The following is a 14,429-nucleotide window of genomic DNA, read 5'->3' on the forward strand; positions in this document are numbered from 1 at the left end:
GGGACACAGCACTGGTGCCCCAAGCGCCTCCCCCTGCGGCACCAGGCTCAAGGCACTGGCTGAGGACCAGGGAAGTCCTGGTGGCCAGCCCGGGGCTCACTGCCCACCCCACTGGCAGCAGCACGTGAGGCCCCGCTGGATGAGCCCCGGATTTGCACCCAGAGGTTGCAGGTTTGGTGCTGGGCCCCAGGCCAGTGTCTCACCCCATCTGTGCGTGCTTTCGGCAGGGAGCAGGGACAGAGGAGAGCAGGACGTGGCTGTTGCTCCTTGCCACACTTCCCGTTTCCGCTGCTTGTGACCATCCCTGCAGCCCAAAACCAGATCGTGGCTTTTAAGGTGCTGGTTCTGCTTATCCCTTAGCACGCCTCAGCCCTGACTCACTTCCTTTCCCACCGATGCTCTGCTGGCGAATGCTGCTGGAGGTCCCTCTGCGAGCCCTCACCCAGGAGCCTGGAGCAGCTCCTGTCATGCTTTGGTCCGTTCCCTTCCACATGAGCAGTTTCAGTAACCTGCCACTTCACAAACACACAGGCTGAGGTCCAGGACATTCCTGTGCTCCCCTAAAGCCTGTTCCCCACTCTGGGTCTCAGGAGGGTCAAGCCCACTCTGATCAGCGCTCACGTTTGTTTCTGTTGCTGTCTTTGAGTCTGTGGGCTCTTGCCCAGGATGTTTGGGGTTTTTGCCCGGAGCATCTGGAAAACCTGAGAATTTTGTGCAGTGCAGGCAGCTGTACAGCATGCAGGTAACACATCCCTGCCCTTTCAGAGGGGAGGATCTGGGGAGGGCTGAAGATCTCCTGCACAGAAGCTTCTAACACATGCTTGCAGCTGTGGCTAAGGCTGCGTCCATTAACGTTCAGGTGTTCATGGTCTCCTGCCAAGCAGCCTGGCAGAGCAGCCTCCCCAGCCGGGCACAGGGAGTGGAATGACATCCCCGGGGCCACTGCCAGCACGATGGCAGTGCTGGGGACAACTCGGTGCTATGGGGCCTGTCAGTGGGCTCGCTGCCAGGCACGGGGGACCCAGTGGTGCAGTGATGGGCAGGGTCCTGCTCCCCCAGTGAACGCGGCACGCCAGGCTCCAGCCACTGCCTAAAGTCTCTGAGAGGTGGGGGTGTTTTGGACAGCCCCAGCAGCTGCCGGCGCCTCCCCTCAGCCCCACGAGCCACAGGAACCGGCAGAGCACAGGTTTTGTCAGTCACAAAACCACCACACGAAGCCCAGTTGCTTTTCTACCTCGATTTACTCTCAGCTCTGACAAGCTCTGTCTCTTGGCTCCTCCGACACTGCCAGCCATGTCTAATGCTGTCGATTTGATAATGTGTCTAATCTGGCCTTTCTGAAAACACCCAGTATCTCAGAGCTGCTGTTCTCCTACTTGAACCATCTTCCTTCCTTGTCTTCTTTCTATCTGTCCCAGCTGGGACCAATCTGTCCGGGAAATAGTCCAATTTGCTTCCATCTGATGGGAGCAGATCCCAGCTCTGTTCCCTTCATTACTCTGGAGTTAAAATCAGCCTGGGTCATTATTCTGAAATCCTTCATTTTCCTCCTCTGCATTTTTGCTGCTGCTTTTCTCCCTTGGCAGAAGCGCTGGTGGAAATGCCCCTGAACACCTCCTCCTTCGGGGTTTTTGCAGATGACCACCACCCACTTGGTGCCACACAGACATGGGAGGTCTGGGCAAGGTATCCCCTGCTTTTTAGACCCTCCCATGGCCCGGGGAGGAGCACCAGTGTCTTGTGTTAGATACAGCTCAAACTAACGGGTCTGGCCCAGGCCTAAACATCTCAGCAGGCACCCACTGAGGGCCAGGGGCACCTGCCAGATGCAGAAACCCTCGAGCCTGCAGCGTGGTGCCTTCCATCACACACTTCCTGCAGGTGATGGTCACTGCGTGGGGAGCCAAGGTCTCTGTTACATGGTGGTGTGTTGCTGAAGGACCTCTTGGTTCATCCACACTCTCTAAACAGGACAGTAAAGGACAGGACAGGGCCTGTCTGAGCTCGCTGTCATCCCAGGTGCACGCACCCATGTGCAGCTGAAGTGTTCCCATTGAGTGCAAGGGGCCGCTGCACTTTGGTTACTGCGCTGTGGGTAGGGGACAGGCTCTCACGTCCAAAATGGTCACTGAGCTTTTTCTAACTCAAAAGTGGTGAAAAGTGAATCTCTGCTGAATTGTCTAATTTATGGATCCACCAAGTTAATTAAGCGTGATTGATAAGCCACTGTCACAGTGAACCATAACGCAGTCTTATCTGTGTGGTCCCCGTCTGTGTGTTGTAAGACTGATAGGAGAGTCAAGAAAAAATCCAGACAAAAAGATAAGGCTGAAGATGCATGGTGATGTCTTGGAAATTTAATTTAGCAGGGAAAATATCTCTTTTAGAGCTATGTTATTAACTGCTGTTAAGTGAGAGCCATTTGGCCTCCACGTACTGTAGATGAATTCAGCCAGGTTGTCTCAGAGCTCTGGGGTGCTCGGGGTGTGCTGGCAGCCAGGCTTCTTCCCGGGTGCACTGGGTGCATAAAATCCTCATGATTGCTTTGCACGGGGCTTGTCAACAGAGGCTGCAGCTGGGTTATGAATCACGTTAATCTGTTATGTGAGCTGCTTTCACACCAATGTCTCTGGAGGGAAAATGCTGGAAAGCTGGGGGAGGGAGAAGAGGGGACGTCAGACACAGCCACCCTGGTTCCGGACGGAAATATTTCTCCCTCTCCGCCAGCTAATGAGTAGTCCTAATTTAGTAGAATGAAGTGGCCAACATGAAATGTGCATGTTTTGTTTTCACATCCGAGGCTAACACGGCCACAAGTCATAATCTGAAGTGATAGGGGATGTTATCAGTCACACAATCTGACATTTTGCCAAAAGGTCTCTTCTGTCTCTTTTCTGATGTGTGAAAACAAGGGATGCTGTTTCTTGTGTGCTGTAAAGCAAAACGGGGTTGCAGAGTCTGAAGGAGCCATTAAATGGAGGAAACTGAAGAAGGAAAGAAAAATCAAGACCTTTTCCTTCCGATAATCACACAAATGCTGGAACTCTAGGGACACTTAATGGAAAATATTTTAGGAAGCACCTGAAAAACTGCCATGGAAATTTTGCAGCCCAGCCATCGTATTGTCTCCTACATCCTTTACTGGGATAATTGTGAGAAAAATCAAAGAATCAGGGCATAATTTGGTATTTTTCTTTATTTTGTATTTATTTATTCAGTTGCCATTAATAACAGTAAAAATTAAATTACCCACCCCTCGCTCTGAGTTCCCTTGGTGCTTAGTTAAAGGACACAATTATGCAAACCAGGCAGACTCCCACTGCATGTTATCCTAAGCAGCAAAAGCAGAAACCAAACACAAGCCCCTCCACGGAGACAAATTACTCACCCATCAAAGGAATTACTCACTGTGGACAAGAAGACTTTTACAAGGTTGAGTTTCAAGTGTGCAGATGAATGCTGCAGCTGGTGAGAATTCGTGAGTCGATGAATCTGCAGCAACAGAAAAGATAAGGAGACGGATTATTTTCTTGTGTTCTAAGTGGAAGGGGTTGTGTTCTGTGCTGCTTGGAAATGCAATGCCCTTTGCTCTTCCTTTCTCAGACCAGGAAGGTGTTCACTCCTGTGCCTAGCTCTAAGCTCGCAATTAGCCCTCCTGAAATGAAAAGAATGATTTGTTTTCTTTCCCAGGGTTGCATTGTTTGACATCTTGCAAAGACAGCTGCTCTCTGCCGGAGTGCAATGAGAGCCAAGGTACAATAGCTGCCTTTTTCTCTCTCAGCACTCTGCCCTTTCTCTCCTCCTGTGCACAGAGGCAGGGGTCTGTGGCCCACCCTGCAGTGTGGCCGGTGTGTGGCTCTGTTGGTATTTGCCAGCATCAGGATTGACTAAAGTGCCATTGAAAACCATCCCCTCCTGGTCCTGAGCAGCCAGCCCGGCCCCTCAGCTCTTCCCAGCAAATTGCCACTCTGGCCTTGCAACAGGCAGCTCCCCGCAGCAGCCTTCCTGCAACCCTGATGAACATCTGTGAGGATGAGTTGGGGAGGCTGCTGTAAAGGCACTTGCTGCTTTCAAATCCTGGCTCCTGCACGGTGCAGAGCTGCTGTTTCGGCAAGCGGACCTCACCTGTTGGCAGCTGAGCAGAGGCTGAAATGCAGCGTGTCTGGTGATGGCTGTAGGGTACCTCAGAGTCCCTCTGGGTGAGGGTGATGGGATGCAGCAGCAGCAGAGCATGCCTGGGCTGTGCACCTCAGGCTGGAGCCTATCCTGTGGCTTGCAGGCGATATTCACAATATCTGTGTCTAGCACCTTTACTGGGTGCTATCTAGACATAATGATAACCAAAGCTGTGCTGGGACCGGCTTCCTCGGTTACTTGGCATTTCCTAAATCCATTCATTCTTCAGTTGCTTCTTCTGAGCTTCCCTGCCCCCTTCTTCTTCAGGCAGCGTCCATGGAGGATGTGCACATGAAAGGAGGGAAGCATTGGCCCCTTAGGGAGGAAGTCGACACTGGCTTTTTTTGTCTGATTGTGGAACAAAAAGCTCCAGCCAGGAGCTGCTCTGATTAGGTTTTGGTGTAAAACAGATGCAGAGTTTCATGCAACAAGTGGCACAGGGAAACTGCTATATTTTTACATGCTGTCTTTCTCCCTCTCTTGCATGGGATCAGAGCAGTTAGATCTGAAGCTGATTAAGTGTGAGACCCCAGCACAACAGCAACAATATTTGCCACCAGTTTCTTAATGACTGTCTGGGAGCTGGAGTGCAATGTTCCTTTGAAATACAGGCCACAAACAAGCTCTTCCCATTTTATACTCCCCTAACCCTTTCTATCTTAGAACGAATGAAAACCAGGTTTGCTGTAGTGCCAGATCTGGAACCAGTTAACTCCAAAACCTTGCATGAACACCCAGCTGCAAGAGTTCCAAGCAAGGAGAAAGCTAGCAAGCGAAGGAGGTCGGACAATTACACTCATTTGCCAGCCTTGTTTTCATTGAAATAATTTAGCCAGGGCCAACTGTGTTACTTGGATTCTCTAAGGTATAATTTAGGCGTGAGATATTTACAATCAACCTCATTTGCATCAACCAGGAGGAAAACATAGGATCTATTGGATATTTCATCTGCTGGGTTAATTACTAGTTTAACCACTAATATTTATTCAACCTTCTGCATCTCAACAGCCACTGGCCCAGATCCTGCCCCTCTTGCTGCAGTGCTGACGCTGCAGATTTCGTGCAAGTGGGAGGATTGCAGGACAGGCCCTGTGGGTGCGGGTCCAGCTTTGCAAAGCAGACTCAGTGCCAGAGGTGGGTGTCTAACTGAAAGCCCTAGAAATGTTAGGTCTGCTGGGAACAACGCATGCTTCCTTTTTGCAGTCCCAGAAATGAGCTTAAACAAAGACACTGTTTACCCTGGGCCACGCTCTGTCATCCCTGCTAGTGATGACTATTGAACTGCTTAGCAAACAGCTTGATAAAATCAGTGGGATTGTGAGATAGGAAAGCTCTGTGTGTGTGAGGAGCTCAGGGACTGGCCCCCAGACTCTCTTGTGAGCACTGCACAGAGAAGTCTAAACACTGCTAAGCAAGGCTAAAATGAGCAATGCAGCTGATTGACAGTTTTGATTGAAAACAGAAGTAAGTTTTGATTCTTTTTTTAAACCCAGGCTTAAATAGACATCACTTAGAAGAAGGACATCGATCGAAAGATAAAACCAGTGCTTGAATGGACCCTGAAGGTGAAAAGTACCATTACGCAGGTTAAAGGAGCCTGCCATTGTGGGACAAGCTGTTCTCTGTGCAAAAGGACAGAGAGCACCGGGAGGAAGATAAGGAGATTACGAGGTCAGATTCCAGGTTATGGAAACCTCAGTGCCTTGCTCTGTTTTGGACATCTCCGTGTGGGTTGCAGGCGAGAGCCTAATGAGTGCCAGCTGTGATAGTTTTGGTGCTATTGCACCTCTCCTCCAGGAACTGACCCAAACGTGTCAGCTAATTCCTATATGCCAGCAGCTCCCTGGGTGGGAAGAGATGTTGGTATTTAGCTGCCCGGCCTGAAGGGGCTTGCTGGCAGGGAGGAGAAACGCCCCATATTTCATGGCGCACCCAAAAGTCACCAAGGGAAATGCCCGTTTCCCCACCGTGACCCCTGACAGACCCTTGGCCACCTCCCCTGCGTGGTGGGGATGGCCAGGGCGCTCTCTGGGGACACCAGGCTTGGCCCTGAGCGCCTGGGGCCCCGTGGAGAAGGAGAGAGACAAAACCAGGTCCGGCCCCAGGTATGTGTTCAGCTGCTGGTCACAGGGGGTAGAACTCCCAGGTTCGGGTCTGGGAGGACACCAAAGCTGAGGGAACCCAGATCTGACCTGACAATGTGAGTGAACCAGGCTGGGCTCTGTCCAGTCCCCAGCGAACAAACCCTCCCAACACCTTGTCCCCAGAGGCAGAGGAGCTCAGTGCTCAGGCTGTTGCCTTCAATGCAGAGGCGGTGCCTGCAGCTCATTAGTCCTCATTCTTGTTACAGCTCATTATTGCTCTCCCTTCAGGTGAATGCTGTGAAGGGTTGCTGCTATTTCCCTTGGCTTTCCAGGGCTGGGCAGGCCATTTAACTTCATGAGGCTATTGCTCTGCGCCTTGTGTAAGCAACTGCATCACTTCCATTGAACTCTGGTAAGATGGCAGAGTTATTTGTATGATTCCTTTTGCCCCTGTGGGGCAGAACAAGCTGAGAGAAGAGGGCTGCCTGTGATAGCCAGGACCCCTGAAGTATGCCATATATCTAGGTACGATGTGGTAAGTGACGTGAAAATAGCTAAAAGGCTACTGCTTAGATGGACAGATGGAACAGCCGACGTTCAAGCAGTAAATGTACCCCAGTCCTTAACTGTGTGGTGTTTACATTTTACAATGGAGTGCTGAGAGGTCGTTTTAACTCGTGAGTCTGCGTGGTTGCTTCTCCACGTTCCTCAGCCCTACCAGCAGGTTGCTCCATTCCTTTTTGCGCTGCACTACTTCTGCTCCGTTCCAGGGTCACGTGTGCTGGTGGAGGAAGCGCCTTGAGCGCCTGCTTTACTGGGTTATCCAGAGAGTCCGAAGAAGAAGCAGTTTCACTTGTATCAAGATTCATGTGATTGTTTCCATTAGCACCCACTTCTGTAACTTTGTGTATTTCACATCACTGGTTTTGTGCTGAGCTCAGGCGCAGGTACATAGGTATGCACAGCAGCATGCAGATTGCAGGGTACCTGTGCAGGCTAACCTGAAACTGCCCGACAGCTCCGCTTTTCAGCTACAAAATTCAGAATGCTGCTTGTACAGATATGTAAACATGCTTGCGCACACATCTTCTCCACACATGTATGTGTATGTGTGCGACTTTTAACTTCTGGCTTATCTCTAAGATTAATGAACTCATTGACTGCACGTGGGCTATGTGCAAACCTTTGAGACTGTTGGGGTCACCAGGGAAATGTCAAGAATGAGATCACACTGTTTACAATATGTCCAAAAATCTACAATGCCAGACGACACCCCACAAGTGATGCTGTAATGAGAGAGGGCTGTTAGAGGCAATGTAAAACACATGCTGCTGGATGCTGCATGTCAGAGATTTGTCTCAGAATTGCAGATAGCAGGCCATTCGAAGACATAGGGATGAAAACATTCCAGGTTTCCTGGTGAAAAGTAGTGGGCACATACATTTGTAACAAATGCCCACTAGTAAGTTACTCGGAGAGGCTGACCCTGCAGGTCTGTTGGACTGCCAGGACACAGCGCAAGAGCTGGATCTGCCATGTGGAAAGCAGCAAGGTCACGGAGGGTCTTGTGTGTGATGTGATGTGTCCTGCCTTGCCCTGGCATGGGTGCTCTGTGGGCAGGGTGCGTGCAGGGGAAGGCTCGGGGCTGACTGCAGGTAGGTCACTGGGGGGAGACCGTAGCGGCTGGAGTTCAAGTGGGCACAGTGCAGGGGATGAAGGTTATGGTGCTGGAGGATGGGATTGATGGGCCAGGGCTGGGTAAAGGCCAACGAGGGTCCCTGGTGGTTACCCTGGTGCAGGTGCCTTGCTCAGTTTACTTCTGGGTGTGATAATTACTGCTCTGGGAGGTTTTGGAGATGGTGCTGTCAAGGGCTATTAGAACAAGGCTTGTGGCTGAGGACAGCTGGTGTTACAAGGCTGAGTTAAAACCAGCAGAGGGTCAGGCCAACAGAGGCTGTGGGTCAGTGTGACAGATGAGTGCAGAAGCTATGGGATGGCACACAGGGCTGTGTCTTGCAAGGGCTCAACACGTGGCCCAAGGGCATAATGGTGAGAGGTGACTTGAAGCTGGGGCTGACCTTAGCTGAAGCCCATGGATTCACAGGAACCCTGGATCCGGCAGCATTTCCTGTCCTCTTCAATCCCCTTGTAAAAGGGGATTGAGGATGGAGCCAGGAGGTGCCACATGGGGTATACCGAGATTTACTGGTGACAGGCCATGCCAAGCTGAGGGCACAGCTGGACCTGGGCTGGAGCCAGAGATGCTTACAGCTGGACACACCAAATACAGAGATGACTCAGAGCTCAGTGCAACACCGTATAACTTTTAGAGCAATACGAAATTTTAACCAAAATACTTCAGATTGTATTAATGTGCACAAAGCAAACTATTTTTACAATCGACCATGTTTAACCCTTGTACTTCAAAGCACATAAGGAGCATCAACACTGAAGCTTCAAGAAGCCCACTGAACGTGTGAGAGAACACTCAGTGAAACTGCTGAGGTAAGTCAAATTGATTGGAATTAACAAGGGGAGTGAGGACCGTAATAACATATTTACAGCCTGGTGATTGTTCTCTGGGAAAGAAGGAAAGGGGCTTGAAATCCTATTTAGTTTAAGCTGTATTTTAACTCAGGCAGTTCTTCAGTAGTACACAGTTAATGTAGTCTGTCAAATCCCGCTGACATATTTTGGCAATAGATATTCCCTCTAATTCAAAGCAATTGTTGTGTTGTAAGTTTTCCCCCTTTCCCATTTGTTTTGCTTAACGAGTAGTGGTGGCCTGTCTACTTAAGCACGTATTGAGCAACTGCTCACTGTAAAGTTAGCATATTGCAAAGAGCGCAGCACGATCCTGCCTGACTTCATAAGGAGAAATTTCCTCCAGGCTTTGGCAGAGGATGTTTGAACAAAGCTGGTAGGCTAAGCCTTGCTGGTTGTTATTGCAGGGCTTTGCTGGTTGGGTCAGCTATGGCCTTCATGTGTGACTCCTGGGGTAAAACCAGGCTCGCTTCCAATGCAGCCATGCTTTGTTTTGAACAATCAGCATGGCCCCTGCTGTGAATCCCCACGAGGGGATGCTCTGCTTTATGTTGCCTTCACTTCCTTTGCTCAGAGCCAAATGCTGCATCCTACACTGCTGGAACGCAGTCAAGATGCGCAGCCTGTGCGGACGAGACATGGCCAGTCCCTGTTGTGTCAGATGCTGCTGCTGCTCCAGTGGGAGCTGTCATGCTGTCCTGAGACTGGCCTGTGCACCGGGGACTTGCATCCTCCCTCCACTGTACTGCAGGGAATGTGTCTGTGCTGTCCTTGTAGGACACCAATCAGGTGCTTGGTCTTGAAACACCTTTTACCTGATGCCCCTCTGAAGCTTGAAGAGGTGGCGTGTACCTCACTTCCCTTGGATTTCAGAGCAGGACTGGATGAAACCCTCCTTTACCCTGTAGTCACATCAAGTCTGATCAGCCATCAGAAACCCCTTCAGGCGGGTGCTGGCTAGGACCGGGCTGAAGAAGGGACCTTGTTCTGCCATACATGCATGCACCCATGCCTACCTGTGATGTCCCAAGGTCTGTATTGAGGGACAGGTATAGATGGGAGACGGTTGGTGTAGCGAGCTGGAGTTCAAAGGGGACTCGCTTCCTCCCTTCGCTATACTCCAGGGAATGTGTCTGTGCTGTCCCTGTAGGGCATCAGTCAGATGCTTGTGTCTTCATCTGACCCCTTGCCTCAGCATGTGCTGAATTTCCCGCACCACAGAGCTGGAGATGCATTTTCCCTCACCAGCCATGGGTCCAACCCTGACTGGTGTAAGGCTGGGAGAACTGAGGGCTGAGCCCTTCCTAGGTCTCTAAGGAAAATAAAAGCAACAAGTCACCAGGAAGATCTGTGGGAAACTGGGAACCTGCTGGTTCTGTATTCCTGCTGAGGGCCTGAAACGTGAAAGCTGTCCTTTCCAGCTGGGTCAAGCCACAGCACGGGCTGCAAAAGACGCATGTTTTGTTGCCTTGTGATAAACCTCCTGCTCTGTAAAATCCTGCCATTATTGTGCGTCTGAACTTTTCACCAGCACCGAATCTGTCATTAACCTAGAAGGAGACCTTTTCAGGCTCACATCCTCTGTCTGCACAGCTCCTCTCTGGAGGCAAATCCCTCATGGTGAGTGCGTCAGCTGGCTGCATGCTGCAGACAAGGTTATGACTGCATTACATACTCTGAGGTAGCAATGGGAAAGGTTCATCTTTGAAAGTGAAAAGGGGGAAAAAAGCATGATTTTACTGAGAAAGTGCCTCGGGTCCCCATAAATCTCTCTCACCCTTGTTCAGAGCAGGGCTGGGGTCCAGCAGCAGGGTGGCAGTGGAGCGTGCTGTGCCAGTGCAATTCACGCCACAGCTATTTGCAGAGGAGCTGGAGACCACAGTGTAGCATGTGTTTAGACTAAGGGACATTTGGGAAGCGGCCTTGCCATAATCTTTCTGCTAAGCACCTAGCAGACTCCCAGCCTCCTCCATGAGCAGTGCCTGCAATACAGATTGATAGCAATAAAATGGGAACTTGGTCCACACTCATCCAAAAGTATAGAGGATTGCTAATCAGTCTATTTCCAAGCCTTATGTTATTTCTGAGTGTCCTGAAGTGCCTTGCTGAGCACTTTGCTGATGTATCCATCAAGACACAAGACACTAACAAATGACTGGATAAAGGTAGGGTGGCAGGCAGCACTGGAGAGCATCAGACAAGTGGGGTGATCAGCGAATGGCTCTTGTTAGGGCAATGATTTCTCTATGTCCAAGTGTTTCTCGGCTCCACCTCAGCTCTGCTTGTGTTTTTCTGGTGCATGGCTCCCCTCTGTTCAGAAACACCACTCCAGACAGAGCCCTGTCCTGGATGGCTCTGGGCTGAGATGGGGGAGACCCAGCGGGTCCACTCTGCTTTTGCAGCCTCTTTCTGTCTTCTCTCAGGTAACTGCTAGCTGTCTCAGCACGGGGAAAAGGCAGGAGTTGGATCCCTGCTCTGAGCCAGTAGAGGTACTCAATGGCCACTTTTCATCAGCGCAGGTTTCTGAGAAGGAAAGCGAGCTGCCAAAGAATTCAAACCACGTGTCTGCTAAGCATTTGTGAATGCACCTTGAGGTCTCCTGCCAACCTGCCCTGCAACCATACGGAAAATGCCCCGAACAGCCCACTTAGAGGTGAAGAGTGAAGGAGAGGGAAACAGGAGGACTGGCTGCCTTCATCAGAGCGGAGGCACCTTGCGACCTGTTGATGCCCTGGGGTGGTTTTTCCTCTGGTGGGTGCCCAGAAGCTCCTCTGTGGTGCCCGGTTCCCCGCAGCTCGTCTCTGCAGGGCGGCCGTGCCGGGCAGAGGGGAGCGGGGCTCCATGCGCCAGCCTTCCCGGGGCGCTCAGCGTCCCAGCAGAGACACGGAGCGCGCTGCCCTTCTCCCAGGTGCCCGCTCCCAAGCAGCGCCCCGCAAGCCCGCCCCTCAGGCCGCACCTGCCCTGCGGTGCTCGCTGGGCGCTGCAGAGCCAGACCCGGCCACCTCCGGCGCCGGGGTGAGGTCCCTTCCCCGTGCGCAGAGCCCTTTCCGGTGGGTGCCTTGCAGATAAACAGATATTTGTACTCCCTGTATTAAAGCGATTAGATCCTGGGTTTTGACAATGTTGAGTCAATATAACCTGAGCAATTGCATGAGTAACTCATGTTTCCCCTAAAGGGAAACTGTTCTCGTGTAAATATATTTATTAATAATTAAAATGTTTTTGAGTTCTTGTGCACACAGCCCCTCTCCCCCACAGAGACGTCTGAAAGGCTGTTATCTTTAAACCTGCTGAAGAGCCAAATGGGAAGGGATTCTGGCAGGGGGTGATGGTCTATGGCAAGAGGCGTGTGGTTTAATTTTGACCTTTTTTTAAATTCCTGAACAAAAAAATAATGGTGAAATCTGTGTAAGAGAGCTTAAAAACCCTCCACTACTCCATTAGGAGCATTACCCTGAAACACTCACTGGCGCTTCTAACAGCCCAGATAATAGGGGTGGGGAATAATTTCTGGAAAACATTTGCTTCAAAGCGTCTTACCAGAGAATTGTTTCCTAACGACAACAGCAGTAAAATCTTTGTCAAATAATCCATCAATACCACAAATACTTTGCCTTTAATTGTATCAGTGCAGATAACTGTGGGCATAGGAAATGGGAGTCAGAGCTCCTGGGGGATTTCCTCTGACGAAGCACTGGGTACTGTGGAGTAAGTCACATTTTTCAACGTTCTTTGGCTTTTTTTTTTTTTTTTTTTTTTAACTCACTGTAATCTGGAACCTAATTTGATGCGCCTTAAAAGGCTGATTTTACATGGAAGATGCTCAGCTATCAGGGTAAGCAGCAATAAGAAATCCTAAAATAGGCAGATTAAGGGTTTGGGATCATGGAGGTTTATCTCCATGCAATTAAAGACGTGATCAAGTTTAAAAATTGCTAATTTGTAGCTTAAAAACCCCAACAACCGTGAGTCCCACATTTGAAACCAGCCAGTCATTATGGGTATGATGAGCACAGACAATGAGTGACACAGCACAAGAGCCCAGCATTTAACGCAGCGCAGGTTTTCGGTGGACATGGCGTGGCCGAGGCAGTTGTGTGTTAATTAGTGATTGGAAGAGGGAGAAGAGTCAGGAAGGGGGAGAGGGAAATTGGCAGGTGTAGAAATGAGATTAGACAACAAGAGGATTTTTTCCCTCCAGAAGTCGTGCAGAATCCTCATCAGCTTCGCTAGCATGTTTGTATGGACAAAGATCCGTTCCACGGGAACAGGCATGGCAGTAAGGCGCAGTGTGGGGACAGGAAGCAGGAAGACAGTGTTCAGGGCTTGCCTGTGGAGTGTTTCCAGGAGTCGTGACCAAATACCAGCCTCAATTTCCCACCCTGATTTTAAATGCTGCTGGCTGTTTGTGGATGACAAGGTGTCTCCCGGCTCAACCTTTACAAAGGGACCTGTGCCATTATACGGATGTACTTTCCCCAGCCGCATGATGAAATCAAGCCCACAAGCTTCTCCTTTGCCTTCCTCCACCATGTGGGTGCTCCAGCCCAGTCTCTGCCCTTAGTGGAAGCTGAGGCTTGAAGACAAAGGTGTTGTACCCAAGCTCCACTTGGCTGCCTGCTCTGCCATTGCTTCAGCTTAAAGCATCCTCACCATACTGAGAGCACATGATCAGGGTATCTGCTGTGTGCTGGAGCCCACCCGTGCCCCCGGGGTCCAAGGGGCCGGGCCCCTTCTGGGTGCACTCGGAGGCTACTGTTGTGCTCTGTCACGATAGGGTGGCAGGAGGTAAGGGCTGGTCTGGGCAAAGAGACCAGGGCTCTTTGCTTAGCCTGCAAGGCAAAGCACCCACTGCAGGGAGCGTGGCCCCGGGCTGTGTCCTGTGCCGTGATGAAACTCACTTTCCCTGTATCATCTCACCCTGCAGAGCTCCTCAGCCTCAGCGCGTTCCCCTCCATGACGAGGGAGTACGTCCCCATGCCGGCCGAGGAGGGGAGAGCTGCAGCTGATGTGAGCTGACACCTCCACCCACACAGGTGGAGCGCTCCCCCGCCGGCAAGGGCGGGTGGGTCAGCGGCTCCGCGCTCTTGGGCGGTTCTCCCCGCGGTGGGCTCCGGGGGGTGCAATTTGGGAAGATCATCGCTTCTTGATGTCCTTTTTTTCCCCCCTCTTCCCCTTTCCCTCCACAGTTAAAGAAGAGCCCGTTGGAGGGCAGAGCAGACGCACAGTCCTCGGGTGAGCCTCGCTTGTGGCAGAGCTGCTCTAGGGGTGGAGCCCGGCGCCGGCCGCGCGTTGCCCCCGCCCCGTTCCCTGGGGAGCTGTTGCTGTCCCCCGGGAGGGCGGCGGGGCCGGGGCGACCCCGGGGCTGAGCTGACACCCCCAACATTCCCCGCCACCCTCAAACGAGCATCCCGCGGCGGGCGCGGCCGCCCAGACGGGACGGGCCGGGCCCGGGAGGCCACGGCGGTGTCCGTGCTGGGGGGGAAGGCGGGGGGACACCCCCGGGACACCCCTGTTACGTGCTTTGCGTGTTCGCCCTCTGTACGTGCTGCCTGCTCCGGCGCGGCGGGGTCTGCCCGCTCCGGCTGGCTGTGCCGTGCCGCCGCTGGAAAGGTGAGTCCGGTC

Source organism: Lathamus discolor, chromosome 7 (genome assembly GCF_037157495.1).
Source record: "Lathamus discolor isolate bLatDis1 chromosome 7, bLatDis1.hap1, whole genome shotgun sequence".
NCBI lineage: Eukaryota > Metazoa > Chordata > Aves > Psittaciformes > Psittacidae > Lathamus > Lathamus discolor.